We start from the raw sequence: 12,086 nt of genomic DNA on the forward strand, positions 1-12,086 counted from the left end.
TGATCGGTCTGCATTTTTTATTTTATTTTTGTTTTTTGTTTTTTTATACCTTTTACTATATATGCACACACTTTGAGGCTGAGTTACTTTTACTCAAATAATCCCTAAATTTATACATGAATTACATTTTAGTCTATTAATAAAATTATTCGTTCAAATAAAATATATACTCTATATTATTCAGTAAATTAATCTCACAATTACATTTTCTTTGAGTTTTAATCATGTGAATGACACGTTCTCACATGAGGAGTACAAGAAGGATATATGCGTTTTTTTCATAGCTCATTTTAAAAATTAAAAAAAACTTTAAAATTCATCATATAAAATGATAAAATAACATTCTCTAAAAAATAATTTAAAATAACATAAAAATAAAAAATATCTTAAGAAAAGAAACCTACCTAGCCCCTTCCTTTTCTCTCCCTCTCCACCTTAAACACAACCCAGTTTTGGGTTAGACAATGACGGCGGCAGCTGTATTCACAGTGGCTCTTCTCTTGCTTTTGCTGCTATGAGATCGAACTAATGAATGATGGTGGTGAGGTAGGTTTCACTGAGAAAGAATCAATTTTTAAGAGACTATGGATGGCCTGAGCATAGTTTTAAAGAGGGGGAGAGAGAGAGAGAGATGGCAATGAGGGTTTCAATTTGGATATATTCCTCTATGCACTTAGGGCTTCAATTTGGGGAAGTTGAGGAAGAAGCTAGAGAAAAATGGATGCATTTACGATTTACCCCTACATTTGACGATAATATTGACATAAAGCAACGGTGGGACCAATTCCTCGAATAAGAAAGAGTATGTGGACTATTTGAACGAGTAATTTAGTTAAAGGACCAAAATGCAAATCGTTTATAAATTTAGGGACCATTTGAGTTAATAAACCCATTTTTGTAATTGTCTTCCTTACCAAATCTTTTTCTTTTTTCTAAATGAAGGCTCAAAATTAAAAGCAGAATATAACTTAGAGAATGAGTGAATTTATACTTATGTGAGGATAAATAATGACCAAACGAAGTTAAAGCATCAACCATGAAATTAAATTCTTTGAAAACATTTGGCAAAAAAAAAAAAAAAAAAACTTCTTTGAAAACATAGTGAGTTGTTGATATCTAAAAATTGATGATCACATCACCAAAAAAGAAAGGATGATCATTAATGGACCCAACTTAGAGATAATCAGCCTTCGGTCGCGTGGGCCCTATGTCATGTATGGAGGATATTATGTGGATCTACAAAGAGAGCAGAAAAATGGTGAAACTTTAGGCATTTGTGTGGTACCAGCCAAAGGCTTTTCGATACTTAAGTTAGCTTAATTATGCAGAATATAAGTAATTGGGCAGAGTAAAGATTCTAGTGCCAAGTTACTATTACCTAGTGCATTGGAACAAGAGCCATATTTATAAACAATTTGGGTAGAGCACCTTGTGTTGTAGTTTCGATGTGTGATTATGGGCATCGTCTGAAGGGCCACCACATATCCTAACATTAAATGACACGACAAGGCATGAAAATGGCACGATATGTGCCTTCGTTGAGCCAAATCAGCATGTGAGATTGTGGAAGACTCACCCCTACCGATGGTAGTTATGATTTCTAGCAACTGGGCTAGACCATGTGGTTTTCTGCTTAGTGGGTCATTCATTCTATGTGTCTAAGTGAGAGGGCTTCGTCAGATATAGTATAAACATAAGTGAATATCCACAAAAGAAGCAGCTAACTGGTGAATATTTCTAATTATGATATGGGGTCGTCAAGAAATGTCACATTGCTTTAGATCTATATGTAAATTGTACATGTATACATATATGCAGTTTTATAGTTGGTTTATAAATTTTTTTTATAAACAAGATATATAGTCAAACTCACTAGAAATAATATATATAGGTTTATTTACATCAGTGCTACTAACTGAAACTATGATTAAATTTCATATTGCACCTTGGAAGTTAAACTGACCCACATTGCCTCCTTGACTAATGTTTTGCATCTCACTTTACTCATCACCGATAAGTCTGAAATGCTAACATGGCACGAGTAGGACCTACTATTTTACTACATGATATGCCACATAAGTGCCATGTGTACAAAACATAATATTTTCTTTCGAATATAATTTAATTGTTAAAAGAAAACAATAAAACATAATATTTTCTTAAGTCCATGAACCCTAGTTTATGTTTCTCATTTTCTAACTTAAGCATCAAACATTTAAGGCAAATGACTCACTAGTGTAGTGGTTTGGAGCATTTGCTCCCACATCGGTTCGAGTCCTAGTATTTGTGTAGTATGTATAAGTTTAGTATGTTATTACCTTTTTCAATAAGAAAATTCCTAAAAAAATGAAAAAACATTAAATGCTTTATGTTTTTCTATCTCTACTCCACATACTATTACTCATCTTTCTTTTATTCTTATTTATGGTCAAATGTCTTACAAGGCTAAATAATCATTGACAAAATTTGGCTGGATGAGAATTATAGTTACGTTTGACATCATAATTTTAAAAATAGGAGACATAGTTAGTGACATTTGTAAACCAATGTAGGATCTCATGAAATCAACAATTTTAACTAGAGAGGTCGTCTTTAGAGAGGCTTTCTTTTTAAGGGAAAAAAAATGTGTGTAGAACAGTTGGTAGTTTGGTCCAACAATATGAAACGCCCAGTCTTTTACTTTTATTTTGGTTAAATTCTCTTTATGTCCTTCAAAACTCATCCTTAGAAATTAAAATTAAATTAAATTAAAATTCATTTGTCATTAAATTTAGCCCACTTCGTTTTCAAATATTGGATCCGTCATTGCTTAACACGTGAACAACACATATTAGGTGGCGTGGGAGCACGTGTGGCTGTCGGGCATAACACGTGAAGCCTTTCTCTGATACCATGTTGAAACTGATTTTTCCTTATTATTCATATGATCATTATACAATATATATAAGTTTGTAGAGAACAATCTACAGTTATAACAAACTATTATCATAAATATAAATATGGAGTTATGGCTTAATAACAACGTAACTGAAAACTGACAATTTCCTATCATTAGTAGGATTAACTATTGTAATTGAAATACTATTGTAACTCCCTAATGCACATCATTAAACTCTCTTAACCTAATCTTGAGAAAAGTATGTCTTAGTAGTTGGTGAGGGATATAGTTGTAGTTCATATAACTTAATTAGTGATAATCCTTTATTAATAAATTGATTCAGTGAGAAAGTAAAAAGAAGAAAATTCTTTCGTCAAGGAAGGGACGAAATGATGTTGTCAGTGTCACCAAGTCATTGTAGGAGTTGGTGGGTGTTAGGAGATATTGGTTTTATTTGGTTTAGGAAAAAAAAAAAAAAAAAAGTTTAGGGTTTTAGAGAAGAAGATGGAGGTTTTGTGGGTTGGTGATGGGCAACTTGGTCAATTCAACCAATACCAACCCCGGAGATGTGGACATTTTCCTTTTGTAGGGTGGGGGTGGGTGTGAGAGTGCACCTTCAAGTAATTATTAATTGTCAATGGTTTTTGAAATATAATAATCCAATTTGTTTATTCAAAGAAGTGGGTTTTTTTTTCCCAATTATTTATAATAAAAAAAAACTAGTGGGCTGTTACCAACCACACACCAACCCCCGGTTTAGGAGCTTTTGGCAAGCTACAACTCCAGCAAGGCCGGAATTTTCATGGATAATATGAATAAATTAGTGGGTTAATTAACTATGTTTTGCTTTGTCCCTAAATAACAATGGAAGTTTATTTTAGACAATCATGTGTATAGATTTCAACTCTTAAATAAATTTTTTTAAACTAATAAGAAAACGAACACTGTCTAATTTATTTAATGTCCACTCACTGCTCATTATAGCTATAACATTTGTATTTTGATTTGGAAGCAACAATTCACATGCTCTGTAAATTGACCTTTTTGCCTGAGAATGATACACTAGTTTGCTTAGCAAAGCAATTTATGCAAAGAAAAGAAACATGCACCTCATTAACAGGGTTCTTTTTACTTGTTTTGTTTTCTGGGGTCCTACTTTATATATTAACTGGTTGAGTGATGTTCCTTTCCATACAGAGGTAGGGTTGCCCAAAATGTGATGTTATTTTGTATGTAGACTGCTAATTAAGGAAGTAAAAAACCCTTTATTTTCGTCTTTTAAATGTTGCCTCTCTTGTTGTAGAATAGACGAAATACGACAGTAACCCATAATATGATAGTAGAATTGTATTTAGTCCAATATAATTAAATAGCTGAGAACTTTATAGTTCGAAAACCACATACTAAAGATTCTCTATTTTCTTATTTGATTTGATGCATATTTGATCATTTTTCTACATTCAAAGGGCTTTCAATTGTTCACTAAGATTCTTTACGGATGATCTTCAGTACATTCTATGAGTTTTTATCAAAAATAGCCAAAATTTACCCCCTACTTTCATTAATGTCAGTTTTTGCAAAAACTTTCAAAAATAGCAAAAAATTCACCTAAAATTACTCAAACGCCCTCCTAAGTAAAAACCCACAAAAACTTTTTTAAAAAAATGCAATTTTGTTTTCAATTTGATTTTAAACATATATAAAAACAAAGGTTTGATCCCATGTTATATCATTGGAGGAGTTGAACCATGAATATGACTTGATTCCTAGCTAGTCCTAGTACTGCATCCACCCAACATTGAGTTGAAGCAAAGCTTTTGTTCTATGATCTCCTTCATCTCCATTATCTAATTACTTAATTATCTCTAATAAGCCATATATTTGTATTATATATTTAACAAGGCACTCATAGAGTTATTGATTCATCTCTGCAATGTTAAAGTTCATATCGGAATCTAATTAGCAACTTTGAAGTCCATATATGGCTAACAAGGGGTTGTGTGTGGCCTCCAATGGTGATAGCATCAACATGGTTGACGACAACAAATAATACCAAAGCTTCGAGCCCAATGACAAAGACAATAGATACTAACATAGGGGAGTTTTTATGTTTAAAATCAAATGAAAACATATATTACAGTTTTCATGTTTTGCTTTTTTAGGTTTTTGTGGGTTTTAGTTTTGAGGGCATTTGAGTATTTTTAAGTGAGTTTTTGGCTATTTTTGAAAGTTTTTATAAAAACTGACATTTATAAAAGTATGGGGTAAATTTTGGCTATTTTTGATAAAAACTCACATTCTATAGTGTCTATTTAGGGTTAGTTTGGTGCTTAGGATTGAATTGGATAAGTTACTAAACTTAAGATATGTTGAATGAGGAAATGAAGGTAGAAGTGAATGACTTCCCAGGTTGGGGGATTAGTTATAAATTTTCTTCATAAGTAATTCATCTTCTACTTTCAACTTGGTTATAAAAAAAAATTCACTTCTTCCTTAATTATACTTTAAATATAAAAAATATCCAATCTAATATTAATCACCAAATAAGCTCGGTATTGGCACAATAGATTTGATGGCTTAAGTTGTGAATAACATAACAATTGGAAGGTAAGTCACTTTCCACGATTTCATGTTCAATGTTTTCATGCAAATTTATTATCTTTCAAAGAAAACCTCATCACTCTATATCATGGCCTCCCTTTGCAATAAATGAACCCAATTGTCTCTTCATCTTGTAATACGTGGGGCATTTCGCAACATCTATTTCATTTTCATACACGACAAAATATTGCTTATTTTTAGAGAAAGTCTCTTGTATATATATATAATGGACCAAGCTTGGGCAGTAGCAGTGGTGCCAAGAAGGAAAATATTGGTTCACTAAATTAGAAGAGTGTTGTTATTTTCATCTTTCGTCTTATTTTTTCACCTATTTTATTTTTAAAAAATTTAAATACAAATTTATCTTTTTGTAAAATGACTTTTAAGAGCATCTCCGATGTGTCAAAACTGCTATATTGGCTAGAAATAACATTTCACATCACTCCAACTGCATTGTCAAAGCCAATATGAAATAAAGTCTGAACCTCCAGCCGTTACTTTTGACATCTCAAAAGCAAGATATCAAATTTATATATATAGATATATATTTACTGGCTATTACTGTCATTTATTATTTTCCTTCTTTATTTTGAATGATTTGACTGTTACAAATTTTTTCCTTCTTTCTCTTTCCAATTTATTTTTTATATCGTTGAACAATTTTTTTAAACACATAACCTTTTTCCTCCTATCGTACATTTAATTTTTGTTTATAAATACACCTCTTTCATTTTAGTTTCTGCAAAAAGCAAAAAAGAACTTGTGCTCAAACTATATTATTTTCAACTTAGAATGAAAATTCTTCGAGGTGGTGAATTGTGAATTATATTTCAATTAATTGATTGTCTTGTAGTATTTTTTTCCTTTTTCAATTAATTGATTGTCTTTTAGTATTTTCTTTTTTTAATTAAAAATATAAAAATTATATTCTAAGAAGTAATAATTAAATAAACACTAAAATATATTAAAATAATAATTTAATTTGACATATCGGATAGAGTGTAAAATTGTGTAGATGTCAAATTGCCACATCAGCCATCAAATTTAAATTTAAGGTTTGATATTTGACATTTCATTAGGGAAAAAAAACTTGAACTCACATACATACTAATAATTTTTTGACATATATGGAGCAATATGTCATTAATAAATATTAGGATTAATGACCTAAATGGTCCCTAAACTATTGCTCCATTATCATTTTGGTCCACTAACTAAAATTTTCAATTCAAACGTCCTTAAACTTTTTATTTTGTACCAAGATGGTCCATTCGTCAAAATATGTGTATTATTCCGTGAAATCGAGGGACAAAACAGTATTTTTAGGTGAGTATCCTCCTCTAAAAGGGTTATTGATCCCAATGGTCCCCCAACTATTACTCCAGTATCATTTTGGTCCACAAACTAAAATTTTCATTTGAACCGTCCTTCAACTTTTTTTTTTTGTTGTTGTTGTATCAAGATGGTCCTACTGTTAAAGTATGTCAATTTTATTGTTAAATTGAGGAGTAAAAATGTCTCTATGAATTAAAATAGTAATATATAATTAAAAATTAAAGAAAAATATTATAAAACTTAAAAAAAAAATTAAAAAATTGAATCTCACTAGCCACATTGTTTTTGTTTTTGTTTTTTTGTGAGACTAACCTAATAATTAATAATAATAAATTCTCTATTGTTTAAATTAATTAAAATCACATATATATATATATATATATACAAAATAACAAATTTTTTAAAAGAGCAAACAATAATTAAAAATTAAAGGAAACTATTATAGGAACTTGTACCTAATTTTAAAATTGAAAAAATTGAATCTCACCACCAACATGGCTTTTTTTTTTTTTTTTTTTATGACATGGACTTAAAAAGTAATATTTTTTTCTCTATTGTTTAAATTAATTAAAAATTTTAAAATAAGATAAATACAAAAATAAATAACAATAAAATTGATGGACTCTGACGGTAGGACCATCTTGATACCAAAAAAAAAAAAAAAAGAAGTGGAAGGACGGTTCAAATGAAAATTTTAGTTGGTGGACCAAAATGATACTGAAGCAATAGTTAAGGGACCATTTTAGTCATACCCTTCGATAGAGCTTCTCAAAAAGTCGCATATACCCTTCAAAACTTATACACGTGGCCATCGCGTGATCAGAAGTGACGGAATTTGTCACGAATGGACCATCTTGGTACAAAATAAAAATTTTAAGGACGTTTAAATTGAAAATTTTAGTTAGTAAACCAAAATGATAATGGAGCAATAATTAAAGTACCATTTAGGTCATTATTAACTTTATGAATACATCTTCAACTGCTCCCATTACTCTCTCTCTCTCTCCTCCCAATTAATTGGCAAACCCTTTACCCCTCTTCGACCCTCTCTTCAACATATTATTCGCCTATTGTTGAAGAAACATTTTGCAGCTGGCTATAAATTAATGGAGCATATTGGTAATAGCAATCTTTTTATTCAAATTTGTTTTATGATGTGAGTCGAAACCCGAAATCAAGATTACAAAAATAATAATTTTTTTTAAGAAAAACCCAGAAATTAGCTGAGTGCTTTTATTTTTTGTTGTTGGACTAAGGAAAATAAAAACCGAACAAATGATTCCCCCTCTAAGTTTGATGCAAGCTATGCTTGTACTCAAAGAGAAAAAAGTAAAGGAATTTAGAGGTGGATTTTCAGTTAAAAGGATACATATGGTTGGTTTCTAAAAATTTCTCAATTGACAATATGTCTTCGGCGATGGAGATCAAACTATAGATGGGGAAAGAGGAATTGAAAAAGAGACGGTGGATGGGGATGAGAGAGATTAAGTGAGAGGAAGGTGAAGAGCTTAGGAATAACGTTAATAACAAATATTAATAAGATATGATTATTGTTAACATTTTAACTAACATATTTTTAACTCAATTAAAATTTAAAGGGCATTTTAAGAATTATGGTGGGTGGAAAGATATGATTTTGTTTTTTCAAATTTACATGATGGATAGAAAGATAAAGTGAGTAAGGAAATACAACGGGTAGAGTGGAAATAGGAGTAATCAATTAGAATGCGACGAGGTTATAAAAGGGTGAGTGCATTAATTGTAGGAAATCATATTCATGAGATGTGAGACACAATTAAATATTCTAGTTTAGCTTTCAACATCTAGCTTAGAGCATTTCCACCCCAGTAGTCTAGCCCGGACAGATGGTGGGCTCCACCAAGTCTGGATGGGCTCGAAGGTAGGAACAATCCGAGATGTTGCTTAAGGGCGATGACGTCAGCTTGAAGTCATCCATGTAAAATTTTTTTTAAATGGAAAAAAATTATGAAAAATTAAAAAAAATTCAGATTTTTTTTATTTTTATACATACCTACCAATTTTATTTATTTATTAATCTCATACATATAAATAAATTTTATCCCATATGAGTAGTAATTGCTCTTGGGTTGTCAATGTCATGGTAATGAGAGGAGAAGCAAAATAAAAAAGGGTAGGGCAATCACTATTTACATGAATAGTATCTGTCCTTTGCCATGGCACTATGAGTGGGAGTGCTCTTATGGTAAGAGCATCTCAAACAGCCCCTTCAACAACTTTGGAATGTTAAAATAAGTGAGCCACATCATCAAAATTCTCTCCAACAACCTTGTCAAACTAGTCTTCAAAGCTGCAACCTGTTTCTCTCTCTTTTCAGGATTGGTAAATTGACATTTGCTCTTCAAAACATTTCATTTTACTTTAAAAAGATAAAACTTACATGCATTTCTTCTTTTCAAATAATAAATAAATAGAAAATTTTCACATGCGTTCGTATTTTCAATTGTTTTTCATAATATTACATGAATTAAATTGAAGAGTTTGGGGACATAAAACCAAATCTCTCACCATAGACAAAATATATAGCATGTATGACATTCTTGGATTTAAATCCTATAATGTTTAATAGGTTAGCCAAACAATATAATTCAAAACTCACGCGACAATATCATATCTTTACACTAGTTTGATCAAACCATAAGCGTTTTGCATGGATTGAAAGGATGAAAATTAAGAAAACAAAACTAGAAAAAATCTCGACACTCCATAAAAATTTCGTGAAGAGAGCATATTGATGAGCACATACATGGCCACATGTGCAAAAGCAATACATATAGTAACGGCACTCTCTCTCTCTGATAAATCATGATTTCGTGACCGACAGAACCCCACCATGCACAGCAGCACATGCTCATATTCCTGCACACCTTAAATTACAAATCTGTCTCAGAGTGGTCCCCACATCCATCCCCCCCGACAGTCTCACGATCGACCTCACAAAGTAAGGCTGTTTCATAAATACAAAAAACAGAAAAAGAAAAAAGAAAAATAGCCCCCCCTTTCCTTTATATAATTAGCTACTAGAAAACATGCACACACGATCCCAACAGTATCTTATTTCTTAAATCATTTAATTATGTATGTAAATTTGAGGGAGAAACATGATCGATCAAGTGTGCATTATTTTGCTCACCCAAATCTAATTTAAGAATTAAATAGTAATTTTTTTTCTTCTCAGATTAATTATGCTTTTTTAAAATTTATTTTATTTTAGAGTGTTTTGGGTCTTCCTTTCTTCCCTCTCAAGATCTCAACCACCGACGCTTTCTCTTTCCCCAAATCATATTCTTCATTTTCAATTCCTATATATTTCGTTGGTTTTATATATATATAATTTTTGAGAGGCTTAGATCCAATCCAGGCAAGCACCAAAGAAAGTGGGTATCATGTGAGCAAGCAGAGAGAGAATGGTCAAAGATTTGATGAGCTTTTAAAGAAAAAGAAAACAAGAAATATTACATATATATTATTTAAAAGGCTTTATGAAGAAGTACTTGAACGTACAATAAAAATATGCTCAAGGAAGGAGTCGTCGGTGAAGGGACCCACACAACACAAGTTGTCGTAACAATGACGCCACTGCCCGGCACTAGAGTTCCAAACCGACACAAATATAATTACAGCTTGTTTAATATTGATTATTGTCTTTGGGCCAAGATTTGTTGGGTCACACTTAAATATTTTTGGGCTTTGTATTTCACATCTTATCGACCCATCTCAGAACTGATCCTTCCGGCCCAAATTACATGACTTGTATGAAAAGGACAACATAATATTTTATTTTGGGGTTAATCATTTCATTAGTCCCTGAATTTAGACATGATTTGCATTTGAGTACCTCAATTTTCAAAATGGCTCCCGCTGTTCTTTAACTTTAGTTTTGTTAGGACAAATGGTCCTGCCGTCAATTTTGTTAACTTTTCTGTTAAGTGTAGGGGCAAAATGGTATTTTTGTACCAAAATTAATTAAAATATGAATAAAAAATTATAATTAAACTCCCCCAAAAATTGATTTTTTTTTTTGTTGGTTTTTTATTTGATCTGATTTGATTGTTATTTTAAAGATATGATTTCTTATTCATTTTTTTAAGTTTTAATATAAAAATACCATTTTGCCCTGCATTTAACAGAAAAAGTTAACAAAATTGATGGTAGGACCATTTGTCCAAACGAAACTAAAGTTAAAGAACCATGGGAACCATTTCAGAAATTGAGGTACTCAAATACAAATTAGGTCAAAGTTCAAGGACTAATAAAACGATTAACCCTTTATTTTGTGTGGGGTCCGAGTCTAACCTTTTTTTTTTTTTTTTTTGCGAGATTCACTTTTATACTTAATATAAGGGCCCAAATTATAATAATACCCTATATGAAATGGACTTTAGAAACACACCCAAAACTCATTTACAACAACAAAAGAAGCTTTTAACTTTTTATAAATTACAAAACTGCCATCAAATTCTTAAAACAAGCCCAACCCCAAAACATCATAAAAAAAACCCAAAATACTCAATAGGGTATCAAAGTAATTTAATAATCAAACTTAAATTCAATAGGGCCAGCTGTCATTTTTTGGGTTTGTTTATAGAAATTCAATGATGTAGAGTTTATTTATATTATTAGTGCTAAGAATAGATATATGACTAAATATCTCTTATTTTTTTATACATGCGAAATTACCAGTTAAAAAATTAATCCTTTTTGAGTTAACTCATGAAACCCATTAATGATACGTTACTATATAATTTGATTTCTATAATGTAAAAATAATAAAATTATGCGATAAAATGCATTTTATTTTATATTTTTATTGTAAACTTTAAACATAATCATGTTTTTATATAGCTTAACAACTTTTAATGAGAGGTGATAGTTATTCAGATTTTTTATACAAGTGATATTGGGGGAGGAGGAATCGAAACTAGGACCTTTGGTGTAAGAGTAAATACTTTTAATCACTTGAGCTGCAAGCCTATTGCGATAATTATTTAAATTTAAACCGTTTTCGTTTTATTGTATAAGAGCATCTCCAACCGATATGTAAAATTGCCACATGGACATGGAATGACAAAAATTGAAGTTTAAAGTTACTCTAATCGAGTAGTCAAATCATACATGAATTTGAATGTTATAAAAGAAATATAAAAAATAACATATCAAAAAGCTTGATGTCTAATATTATTTTAATATTATTTTAGTAATGGACCCCACTATCATTTAATCTTTTTTAAAC

Source organism: Prunus dulcis, chromosome 1, assembly GCF_902201215.1.
Source record: "Prunus dulcis chromosome 1, ALMONDv2, whole genome shotgun sequence".
Taxonomy (NCBI): Eukaryota; Viridiplantae; Streptophyta; class Magnoliopsida; order Rosales; family Rosaceae; genus Prunus; species Prunus dulcis.